This window comes from Pinus tabuliformis, chromosome 3_2 (assembly GCF_031772625.1).
Source record: "Pinus tabuliformis cultivar Carrire ecotype Pingquan chromosome 3_2, CPIR1, whole genome shotgun sequence".
NCBI classification, from domain to species: domain Eukaryota; kingdom Viridiplantae; phylum Streptophyta; class Pinopsida; order Pinales; family Pinaceae; genus Pinus; species Pinus tabuliformis.
Window position 1 is genome coordinate 602,001,856 of NC_142302.1, and position 12,883 is coordinate 602,014,738.

The following is a 12,883-nucleotide window of genomic DNA, read 5'->3' on the forward strand; positions in this document are numbered from 1 at the left end:
TACATGTAGCTCAAACTTGGAACTAGTGTACTTGACTATTGTAGAAATATAATAGACATTTGCAACTATTTTTATGGGATTCTTGTGTTGTGGTTAGTGGCTCTATTTTTATATATTTTATTATATATTTGATGATTACATATTTTTAGAAACCATCTATATTTCCCCTTATTCTTTATCTTTTAAGAGTTGAAACATAAATCGTTGTTTAATGTTATTTTTTTGTTTAAGATAAGCATTCAAGTGTTTTTCTTCTAGAAAAGTGAATTCATGCCTTTTCTCACTTAATTTCGTCTATATCTTCCTCGCCACACTACAATGAAAAACCATTTTGAGTCACTGACTTCACCTACCTTTCCCCATCTTATGTCTACAAATGACCTTTAGGATTACTTGACCTAGTTCTGAGACCTAGTGCTCTTTATCCAGAAAATCCTAATCAAACCCTATTAAGCTGATACCTAGCCTAAGATCCTCATATTCTCCAGTCACTTCCATTGGTTGTGAGGTTGATTTAGGGAGGGCCCTCTCTGATTTGGTAGGGCTAGCTTCTAAGTACAAATTTGGTATGAGGTTACCGCCTTGGCTTCCTTTCCCAGCCTTGGGAACCTAAGGAGTGTTAACATTTTTGGCATTATTGTCGGGGAAGTGAAAGGTCACATTTTCCCTGGGTATGAACAAAAAGGATCATATCTAATTTTCTGATGGTGGACAGTGGTCATACACATATGAAGGATGAACCATTCACCTGGCCAATCCAATCAACTTCCAACCTGATTTGAAGACTCCACTGGAGAATGAATAGAAACATGAAAAGAAAATATGGAAATATCAGGTATTGAAGTTGGAACTTCATTAAATACATAATATGCTTTGTTAATTATTTCTGCTCTTTTCCTGAGAAAGTCAAAAAAAAATTCCAAAGTATATTGTATTTGAGAAAAGATCACATACCTATATTTAATTCCTTTCCTTTGAATATCATGAATACAAATTCTCCTTATGCTTATGATCTTGATCAAGGCCCTTCTTATAAAACTCATGTTGACCATATTCAACTTGATGAGCCTCAAGAGATCAATACTAATCTTACAGCTTTTGTACATATTCCTATACCTTGTAAAATTCCAGATAGATACAAGCCACTCATCTTACCTCCTACACTCCATGATTTCCTTGAAAATTATTACAAATAACTTCCCAGGTTTGATGCAGAATATGGTAACATCACTGCTAAAAAACATATTCATAGTTTTGAAAATTTTCTTGACCTTTTTGAGGTTGAAGAAGATGGTGTCATTATCACAATTTTTTTCTCTATATTTGCAAGGTGAAGCTAATAAATGGTTAAAAAACTTGCTAGCTACAAACATTTTCGATTTCCATCAGTTTGTCAAAGTCTTCCTTGATAAATGGGTGATGAAGAGGAATCATTTTCTGATTTTAGAAGAATATAATCATTTGAAAAGACAGCAAGGAGAAACAGTGCAACACTTTTCATCTAGGTTCAATCAAGTATACCATTCAATGCCTCTTGATATAAAATCGCCTCCCAGTTTAGGTCTCTTACAATACCCTGATGCCTTTGATCTAAAAATGGTGTTTCAATTAAGAAAAAGGAACACTACAACACTCGAAGAAATGCAGGATAGTGAAATATGTGTGGAAGCTAATTCGCTGGTCAAAAGGTCAAAGTTGAAGGCATAAGAGAGTGAGAAAATAGAGAAGGAGCACCTGACATCTTCATAAGTGAAGCTCGACATTTTGGTAAGAACAATGGAAGAAATTGTGCAAAAGATCATTATGAGAGATGAAATTACTATTTTAAAACAGCATGTCCCACTTATTTAAGAAGAAGAAGAGGTTGTTGACCCTAACCATTTTCCTATTAATCCTAGTTACCATAGATCAAAGAATGATTGTTTTTTTTATTCATTTATGGACAATCATGAAAATGGATTTGTAGATCAACCTGTGTAGAAAAAAAATGCTAATCCAATGTGTATGCTTGATGACATTCCTTATATTGATTATCTACCCAAGTTTGATCAGTATGATGATGATTATGTTGTCGAAATCGAGGCTGACTCTTCAAAGAAATCAATAACATGTTTTTAGGAGGAGGAAGTCTAGTTATAGTAGCTCAAATATAACAGTCATCCTATGCATATTAGCCATGAAAGAAATGAAGAAAATGCAAAAAAATTTAAATCAAGTGAAAGGTATTTTCCTTTATGTTTTACTTCATTTCAACTACTGAGAGAAAAAATTCCTAAGATTAGAAATCAATAGTCTTTCAGTTTTGATATTGAGCATGAAAAAGACAATGAACTTCCTGAATGGTGCTCATTACCTTTGTGTTTCATCATTCAAAAAATTAAGACAAAACTATAAGGTTTCCAAGGAAGAAAATAAGCAAGTTGACAGGAGTTGGCAACCTTCTCATGAAGTTGTTGAGAATGTTGTTTGTAATATAGAGCCTTTTTCAGTCCATAATCATAGTTACCAAGCAACATTCAGTTTGAAAATTCAGCTGAAAGTGTGGAACATGAAGAGTTTATACAAGATCATGTAGTTTCATCAGAACCAATCCACAATAGGTTACAACAAATTTATCATATTTGCAATGATCAAGTAGGAAATTATATGAATGATCTTTGTATTCAAAATTCTCATCCTTTAGCTAGCTGTGAGTTTGAATATAGGGTTGTTAAAGATTTAGTTCGTAATTGAGCTTCATTTTCTTGTTTTGTAGGAGTCTCATTACAAATCTCATCGGAAAGTTTGGAATAATATCAGGACAACTACAAGTTAGAATTGTTCGAGAGTAAGGATGAAAATGAAATTTTATATTCATGGTATAAAAACCACCTAGATCAAAATTACAATCTATTAGATGAGCTAAAACTCAGTGCACATTTTCTTAAGGATCCTTTTACTGATTTGTTGCAGCCATATGGGAAGACATATTTTATTTTATTTATGGATCATGAGCACATGTTCAGTGGACATGTGGAGTTGCCTATATTTTGTTTTTTCTTCCTTCTCAAGGAAAGTGTGAGCAGGATTCAAGTAAGTAGCCATTTGCTGGATTGGTTACACTGGAGGGATCATTTCACATGATTGTATATATATATATATATATATATTAGGTGGGCAGTTATCATTGGGATTTGAAGCCCAAAGTGAAGGCCCTAAGATCCCGATGGTCTGCTACCATAAGCAAGTTCAGTCAGTGGTCAAGTTTTTGAGTAAAGTCAAGTCAATTTTTTTTTTCCCAGTTTAGTTGGTCAGTATTTTGAGTGTCAAACATTTGTGTATGACTCCATTTGCCATTGGATAAGGATACCTGGTCTATGGTGTTCTCGACACATCCTAAAGGAGATTTCATCCCCATTGGAGTTAATGTTAGTGTCCTTTAGTCCTAGTGATCAAATGTACTCTTTCCATATGATTGGTAGGGTCATTCTGTCAAGTTGTTATATTTTCAAATAAAATTCTCAAATAAAACCTGACATATTTTGGTTGTCAAAAAGGTCCTAAGTCATTGTCGAGGTGTAATGCTACTATCATGCTAGGGTCATCAAGGTCAATAAATTAGATTCTTGATTTTTTGAGTCACCAATGACACTTTTTCCTTTATTAGAGGGTCATCATTAAAGAAAATGAAAAGGAAAAGTCATGGTGTCATAAGGTTGATCATGGAGATAAGAAAATAGTAGACATCATCAAAGAGTAGCAAGCACAAATCAAGGAACTACAAAATGACCTCTCTAAGGAAAACTTTATAGTGGATTTCTTAAAACAAGAAAATAGGCAGTTCAATTTAATGCAGCAAGGTACAACACATGAAGAGCCTCCATCATCTAGCAAGGAAGCTAAGAACAAAGTTAAGGAAGTCATCGATGTAGAGAAAATGGAATACATAAACCTTTAGGGACAACCAAGGAGACCTACAACAATAGAAATCGCAAGGAAACAACAACATTACAAGGAGCCATCTCCTCCTAAAGAAAACAAACACCCCATTGACCCCATAGTTGCTGGTTTTGAAGAGAACATGGAGTATTGGCTTGAACAGGTGAATGAGAATTTAGATAAGCTTTTGAAGAAAGCAAGCAAAGGTGTCACCATGCAGAGGAAAATGGCTAGACATTATTATGCAAGGAACATGGTTTCTACGGTTAAGCTCAAGAACATGAAGGGAACACTCAAGAAAGCCATTAATAAGCTCAAGAAGAGGGAAAACCTTGCAATTCTAGCTAATGAATTCTTAGTGGCCTAAATTCATCTCAAAAAACAAGAAAAGGCAACATTTTTTGAAATTTTGAAGAAACTTTTCACACAGTCAAAGGGTACTCTACAAAAATGCAACGTGTGCTCACTGCGCTTTTTCCCAAAGGCTCCAAATGAAGATTGGAAAGAATGTGGAGGTCGAGTTTTATTAGTACATTCCATAAATATACTTGGGTTATTTTTCAGCTCATGAATTTTCTACAAAAACGGAAAAAACGACCTATTTTTCACCCTTCTACCATTGTTTTGGGTTACTCGTTGTGCTTTTGGAGTAGTTGTATTCTAATAAGTTTTGAGGTGTCTTAGAGATCTATTTTTGGTGACTTGAAATTTCAAAGGTGTAGCACACATCCTAAGCTACATGTACCATCCTTCATCAAAGTTTAAAGATCCTTCAATGTCATCAAAGCATTTTGCCAAAGTTCAATGTGCTTCTGTTGTTGGATAGTTTGACTTCAAGTCAATTTTTCAGGGGTTTGTACTAGGTGTTTGCAGTTCTTGATGACTACATTGTGTAGTAGAAATATTAACATTTCCATCCATGCATTTTTCAGCAGCTAACGCATCTAGGAAGGCCTCCAAATCAACCTCCAATATTATGTTGTGTTTTTGCTGTGTTCTGCAAGATTTACTTCATTTTTAGTGACCCACTTCAAAATTAGATTTTGAAAAAATGGGAAAGTATTTCTGAAATCTCGAGGAGGTTTGTAGAGGCCTATTTTCTCAAAAAATAAAACACTCTCTTTTTCCTATTTTAGCCATGATATTGTGGCACATATTACGAGAAAATGAAAATGAATTTCCAAACAACGAGATTTGTTTCTCAAAACCAACCTTCTCTACAAAAACTTCTTCCATTTTTCTAACTGGTGCTATGGTTAAAGAGATATTAGTTCATCTTTCAACCCTATTTTTCATTGCACTTTTACAATCATTCGCTGCGCTTCAGTGGAGGAGGTTTGTTTCTGTGTTTTGATAGTCAAGAATTGACATTGCTAGATGTAATTTGTCTCTAATTTATCTTATATGATGTAATTAAGCATTCTAGTGATGTTTAGAGTTTATTTCCTTGTAATTAAGGCTTTCAAAGTCAAATCAAATCAGTTAGTGTAAAAAGGGAATTCGTTTCTAACTTCCCTAGTTTTTGGCAATGGTTAGAGAAAATGATGTAATTAGTTCCTAGGATAAAGGATTCGACCCCCAAGAGGGGAAATATTTTGTTTCATCTATATCTAGTGATATTTAACTCATAGAAAGGGTTGGATACTTGTAGACCAGACTTCGAACTAGTGCACTTAACTATTGCAGAAATATAACAGACAATTGCAACTATTTTTATGGGATTCTAGTGTTGTTGTTAATGGCTCTCTTTTTCCTGTATTTTCTTATGTATTTGATGATTATATCTTTATAGAAACTGTGTATGTTTCCCCTTATTCTCTATCTTTTAAGAGTTGAAACAGAAATCATTGTTTAATGCTCTGCTTTTGTTTAAGATACGAATTTAAGTGTTTTCCTTCTAGACAAGTGAATTCATGACTTTGCTCACTTAATTCCTAATATATATTGCTCACCACACTACAATGACAAAACATTTTTAGTCACTAATTGCACCTAACTTGCCCCATCTTATGTCTGCAAATGACCTTTAGGATTACTTGACCTAGTTCTGAGACCTAGTGCTCTTTATCCAACAAACCCTAATTAAACCCTACTAAGATGATACCTAGCATAAAATCCTCATATTCTCTAGTCAGTTCCATTCGCTATGAGGTTGATTTAGAGAAATCCATCTATGATTTGGTCGGGCTAGCTGCCAAGTCCAAAGTTGGTATGAGGTTACCTCCTTGGCTTCCTTTCTCAGCCTTGGGAAAATAAGGAGCATTAACAGTGTACACGTTGTGTAGGTGGTGGTGTGGGTGTTGTGTACACATTGTGCAGGTGGCACTATGTACATGTGGTATTGTGTACACGTTGTACACATTGTGTTGTGAACATGTGGTATTGTGTTATTATGTTGTGAGAATTGTGTATCTTGACATGTCTATTTGTTGTGTTGTAGTATGTGTAGGTATATGTATTATGTTGCATTGTGCATCGAGTGTAGGTGTATGTGTTTTCATGTCTTATATAGCAGGTGTAGGTGTATGTATTGTGTTGTCTTGTACACTAGGTGTAGGTGTATGTGTTGTGATGTATACTATGTGTATGTGTACGTGATTGAATAGGAGAGAGAGCACTGGGTGCTTTCCCAGTGTGGTAACCAATCAAGTGTGTGTACATAAAGGATAAGGACAAAGCTAGAAGCAAAGGATTGATTAAATGACAAGTATCCATATTTAGTTCAGTTTTATTATGCATGTGATCTATTACTCTGATTTGTTATTGTTACATATGATCTATGATTCTAGTTTATGATCATTTCATGAGATTCTTGATTTTGGTTTATGATGGTGGAACTTTGAGCTAACCAGATGTGATATGTTTATAAATGATGATTTGATCAAATAGCTAGTTTCGCTTGTTGTGATATGAATTTGAGAAAATAGCAGGTGTACCTTATTAACGCACCATAGATGTGGTATGGTGTGAATTTATTTCAATTTTTTTTAGTCTAATGGAAATTATGTTCTTGGTATTGGAAAGCATGTCGGAAAATTCTTAGGTTGGGTGGTTGAAATGGACTAAAAGAATTAGCAACATAAGTAAAAGGAATTAGAACATGCAATAGTATGTTGACAAAGCACTTCAGAAACAGGGCCATTTTGGGACAATGGTGCCCAATAGTGTTCATTGATTTCCATGAGTATGTTATGATTGGTATGATGGTTTTGAGGCAGGGATATTCCTTGGTGTTTATACCTTCTGATACAAGGAAACCTTGCCAAGGGTGGGGTCGCCTGAGGGACTATGTAGCAGAGAAGGGGATCCTCACGGAACTTGGAAGGTGATTGACTACATGGAAGGGGGTGACCAGATTCCCTGAGGTGCTATGTAGAAGAGAACGGAAGGTCAGGGATGGATTTTTTTTGGTCATTATCATTTCCAGATGGAATCAGATGCACATTAGGAGTGTTCCTTGGAACAATAATCCAGTAACTACTCATTGAGAGGAAAAGTGGCACATGATTGTAGCACTAGACATTAGATGCAAATTTGACTTTGACAGTGGATTCTGGACTTCCCAGGAAAGACGTGAATCTTGGTACTAGTTTTGAGGGTGGAGGTGTGAGACTTTAGATTCCTTTGTTGTTGATGCAGGTATCATATCATTTTATTTGTTGCTTGAGCAAAAGTGCATTTGTGTATATGTGTATATTGTTGTAAATATTGTATCAAGTTGTATTTATAAAGTTCCATGAACAATATGGTTATTTTTTTCTTGAAGCAAATATGTATGAGTATATGTGGTTGTTATTGTAAATATCGTAAAGAGTTGTGTTATAAATCTCCAGTACATGGTATGTTTTTCATGTTTTCAGCAATGGTCATTATAAATACTATATTGAGTTATGTTATAAATCTCCATGGGCAATATGTTTTGTTTTTAGCGGTGTTGCCGGTTATAGGTTTCATAGAACATTGAGGAAGGTGTTGCCCCAAGGGGGAGGGTTCTGTAACAAACTTCATTGAATTTCAATGTAAGAAAAATATATGACCTCATTCTATAAGGTCATGGGATGCATATTCTAAGATGATGGTGGGAAAAACATCCTATTGGTTGTTACTTTCAGTTTATTATGGCTAGGGAAATTGGCAAAGGCAAGAGGCATTAATTGACATTTTATCTATGAAAATAATGGAAAATTGGAGAAAAGCAAGGTGAAAATTCACACGTTGCATGTGAGGAGAAAAATGAAGGAAAAATAATGGAAATTGAGGAAAATAGATCCCTCAATGACAAAAAGGCTTCTGAGGATTAGTTCATGGCTTTTTGTTAGTGTTATATTTTTTCAGTTTTAGCATGGAGCTCTCTCTTCTATTCTCACTCTCTCATACTCTTGGACACAGATTTTTCTTGGAGCACTCTTGGAGGAGCATTGCATACTCTAGATTTGGATCAATAAGGAAAAGGAAAAGCAAGAAAGCATAAAGGGGACATTGGGATTAGCAGTTACCGCAGGATTGCTCTAAAGGTATCGAATTACATGTATCATTTCATTTATAGTTTTGGCATGCATCGAACATTCATGTGTTTTCTTGGTGATGGTCTGTCATTGGCATGGAATATTGCCTGGATTGATAGTGGTTTTGCCTAGCCTTGTCATTTCTTGGATAACCATGATGTTGTGGGTTTTCCCTTTTGTTTTCTGGTTGGTGCACATGTTTCTTATGGATGTGGGTTGAGTTATTAGTTCATAGAACCTTAGTTGGACAAATTCTCTAGAAGCCCTATAACAACTTGCATTGAGTAACTAGTCCTAGAAGCCTTGGTGGGAAAACGGCTTTGGAGCCCTTGGTAGGTTGAATTACTAATCATGGAAGCCCAGGTTGGACAAATTCTCTAGAGTTCGACAACAACTGTGGGTTTAGTTACTAGTCATGTATGCCTTGGTTCGAACAAATGCTCTAGAGTGCTAGAAAACTTGGGCACAGATTGATCTGGTGATGGTTAGTGATGTTCAACTGTCAGGTAGAATCATTGGTTGAGGGTTGAGGTCGTTTTTCATCTAGAAGCCCTGGTTTGATTTTGTTTGATTTTTTTCATCAAATCCCATATTCATGCTTGGAAATGGCGCATGGGTGATTGGTTGAAAGAGATATTTGGTTCATCCAATCTATGGTCAGGTGGTACATGGAAGTCCCTAACTTGGTTAGATTTGAATATTTTAATAATAGCACATTTTCCTTGGTACTTTCATGAGTAAATGTTCTTGATATTATGTGGATTTAATGGTTGTTTCCTCATTGATATATCTCTAGTTATTTGTTGGTTATAAGTATGTTTTATGACAATTATGATGTATGGGTATCATAATGTTTTGGTTAGTATATGAAATGTAATTAATGAATGACGTAATAAATAAGAATTTAGATATTTTGAGGAGATATCAGTCCTCTTTGACGATTCTCAGATAAGTATGAGATTTCTATGTTTAGATTTTTTTCCTATGACCTATAGATTTCATGTTTATGATATGTTCAACAAAATATCTGTCATGGCTAATAGGGATAAAATCAAGTCCTTGTTCAAATGTTTACATTAGTAACCTTGTTTCAATGTTATTTGACATTACTGGAAGTTTCATGAAGTTCTGGGTAGTGGCTGAGTCTTAGCCCTGAAAAAGTGGCACAAGATCTGGGGTCGTTGGCACAAAACTGTCTGAAAAATGCCACAGTCATATGGATGCCTTGTTTTGGGAGAGATTAGAGGGTCCCAATCACATGCATTCCTTGTCATGGGAATGAATGAGGCTCTAGGACAGTATAAAATAAAGTTCTTTCAGGGGTTCTACACCTAAAGGGGTTAGTTGGATCCTCATGGTTCTGTAGGTTATGAGGAAGTTCTGTTTGGTATTGTCATGTTGGTTCCACTTCCTTAACTGTACCTAGGGAGTTTAATAATAACATGGTAACTCCTTGTCACATGTTTACCCTAGTGGATTGGTTAGCTTGCGTCAATGTGTGAGGAGGGTGTTACATCTGTTAGAAAATCAGAAAGGCAGAAAGATTTTATTTATACTTGATAATTTCTTGTGATGTTCTTGACTTATTATTAGGTTTCTAGTATATCTTATTTATTTTATTTCATTAAGCAATTACCAAAGAAATAGAAAATAAACAATGGACACCAGATGTAGGCTCAAAATCAGGGAAAAACCCCTCTCTATTGGAAAAACCACTCAGTAAGTCTTGCTTTGATAGCTTTCCATAGATATTAGAAGACCCTTAACCTTGACACAAACTTTTCTCCACACCAAGTAAGCCTCCTTCCTTACTTGCAGATGATCCTTCTTGACCTAGTAGTAGCAACAGTAGTGGTCACACTTTCTTCGACCAAACAACTAGGAATTTTCCTTAGGGACTTCGATCCTCAGTTAGAACCTTTGATCTTGGCCCAATACAACTTCTTGATGTGAAAAAATCACACAAGAACTGGCCACAACATCAACACAAAAACTAGTTAAGGCATCATACAACAACAAGCTATGACATTAATAAGAGAACTTTGATCTTCCAAATTAGGGCACAAGAGAGAGAGATAGTTGCAAAAATGTTTGATTTTACCTTTCTCCTTCTCCTAGAACAAACTCACACTTCCTTCTCATCCTTCTTCTATTTCACACTTCTTCAGGCTTTAAGAGAGATTGAACATTCTTGTGAGAGAATATGCTTCAAATGGAATTCATACTACTTTATTTATAGTCTTTTGGTGAGGTCGAGTAGCCCTCCTTGAGGTTGACTTGATCATCTTAAGGCCGACATGGTGTGCAGACAACATAATTCATATTTGACTCAATACTTAACCTTCTTACATGATTCAAATGCCCAAGAAAGGTATCTTTAAAAGTATAATGACTCTATCAACTCAGAATAAATCGTAGAAGTCCTAAATGGGAAATTTTACCTAAAACATGATGACCCAAGCATGAAACCCATGCTTTAATAAGTCATAATAATAATAATAATAATAATAATAATAATAATAATTGTTTTCTTCATTATTTTGACATGCACATTACAAGGTGACTCAAATATATTAAATGAAGATTGAACCTAGTTACATTTTCCAACACTCCCTCTTAACTAAGGACGTATTCATCATATACAATTACAAGGAAGATCTCATCTATATGAACCATGAATAACTTTAGGCACCGCAATGACATGGACTTGATTCCTGACCAAGGAAATCTATCCAGTGGTCTCTCAACAATTTCGTCACCACAATGGCACAGATTAGATTCCTAGCCAAGGAAATCTATCGATGTGGAGATAACATACACTCAATCTTTCATCCTCTCTAGGTAGCATTAGGATTACTTGCTAACCACCAACCCAAAGATCCAGGTGTGTATCCAAAAAAATGATCTATAATCAACACCATATTTTTCCAACTTCAAGGCCTAGAGATCAACACAAAGTATCGGCCAAATGCCCTCCCAGGAAATGCTTCACTCACAAAGCCTCAACACTTATTCATCTAGCAAACTAAGGATAACCAATCTCTCCCAATCAACCTAATTAGTAACCAACATGCTATAAAATACTTCAAGAGATTGACCTATACAAACACAAACCTAATTAATAATATATTTTCATATATACATAATCAAATACAATCCTCTGGGGTCTTCCAGGCAACTTGATGTTCAACTTTTTATAATAGGACTATCAACTGAATCTTTGACAGAAGGTTTGATAATCATACACTTCCCTACTTCTAATGTGGCAACATATCCTTCAAAATTCATTCTCCAATCAAAACTATGCTATGCCCTCCCTCTCAACCAAGGAGATTCCCTTTAACCAAGATCCGTATTAATATCAGGGAGATGTTTCTCATTCAGGCTCCCTCTTAACCCAGGGAGATCAACTTCTTTACTTCGACATCATAGAATCTTTTGTGGCTTAGAACTATTTCATCAGAGTTATTATTGCCATCACTATTCACATCGAACATCTTCACCATATTCAAGATTGTGTACCTACAGAGATAGAAAGTACAACCAAATCTATAGAAGAATGAAGTTATTTATATTACAATTGTGGAAGCATTTCAACCTTATACATATCATATACCCTAACTTAATTACAAACAAGAGGCATATACTCTTCAACATATCGTTAGGGACTTTGTCATAAACCTAGCTTACTTAATAACATCTTTCAGTACATCAAGGGTTTCAATGTTTCTTCCAAAGGTATGACATACCCTCCTACAACATAAACCATAGAAACGATTCAAGCAAATATAGATCTACATTTCCTCTAACAACTTTCAGAATTCATATGTTAGACTTTCTACTAGGGTTTCCTACAAATCGTAGATTTCATAAAAAATAAATTAAAACCAACCACAACTTAGTCATCAACATGAATAACTACCACAAGGGTTAGTTCCAACCCCTAGATTTTCATACAATTAACAAATCAAACTAAATCTCAAATTTGAATCATCTTACACAAATCTCCAATTATCACATTGTCATCATACATCAGAGATTTTTACTTCTAGTAAGGTTTAACTCCAAAAACCTCCAATTTGATTTTCACAATCTCAACAATCGTTATAAATAGATTTCATATTGTTATATCACACATACTACAGAATTTAAATACTACTAGGGTTTAGTTGCAAAGTCCTAGATTTCCAAAATCATCATCCTAAAATATCAGACAAGGACTTATATCTAAGACTTATGTCCATCAATAACTAGGTCAACACAAATATGTAAGAAATTGTTATCATGCATAAGCATATCATATGTCAGGAAAAACTAATACATTAGACATATACTAACCTAGTCCAAGCTATGGTTTCGACAACATATATATACCTAGGGCTTCATTCCTAGGATCTTGCTTTAAACACATAACAATGGTTTTCCTTATAGACTCAACTAAATCCTAAATATCTAGGGTT